The sequence below is a fragment of the Pelodiscus sinensis genome, chromosome 15 (genome assembly GCF_049634645.1).
Source record: "Pelodiscus sinensis isolate JC-2024 chromosome 15, ASM4963464v1, whole genome shotgun sequence".
NCBI classification, from domain to species: domain Eukaryota; kingdom Metazoa; phylum Chordata; order Testudines; family Trionychidae; genus Pelodiscus; species Pelodiscus sinensis.
The window spans coordinates 16,998,275-16,998,678 of record NC_134725.1 but is presented as its reverse complement, the minus strand read 5'-3'; positions in this window follow the sequence as shown (position 1 = coordinate 16,998,678).

Sequence of the window (404 nt, the reverse complement as noted above, 5' to 3'; positions counted from 1 at the left end):
CCGCCCCTGCCAGTGGGAGGAGCTGTGCGTGCAGCGTCTCTCCCCATTTCTCTGGGCGTGCAGGGCTCAGAGCTGCGCTGAGCAGTGCGCAGGAGCAGGCTGGCAGGCAGGGTGCCCGGGAAAGACTCCCTTGGGCTGGATGCAGAGGTTTAGTAGGTCTGATCTGGCCTGTGGGCTTTATTTTGTCTGCCCCTGCCCTGAGACATGCTGTCTGCCCACTGGTCCTATGCCCATAGGGAGATGCTGTTCACTCACTGGTCTGCTGCCTTCCTCTGAGAGATGCTGTCCTCCTGTTGCTCTTGGCTCTTGCCCTAAGGGAGATGCCCACTGGCTTTCCCTCTGCCTTTAGAGAGCCGTTTCTTCTCCAGTTGGCGCCCACCCTTTGTCCTCAGGGTGATGCTTCC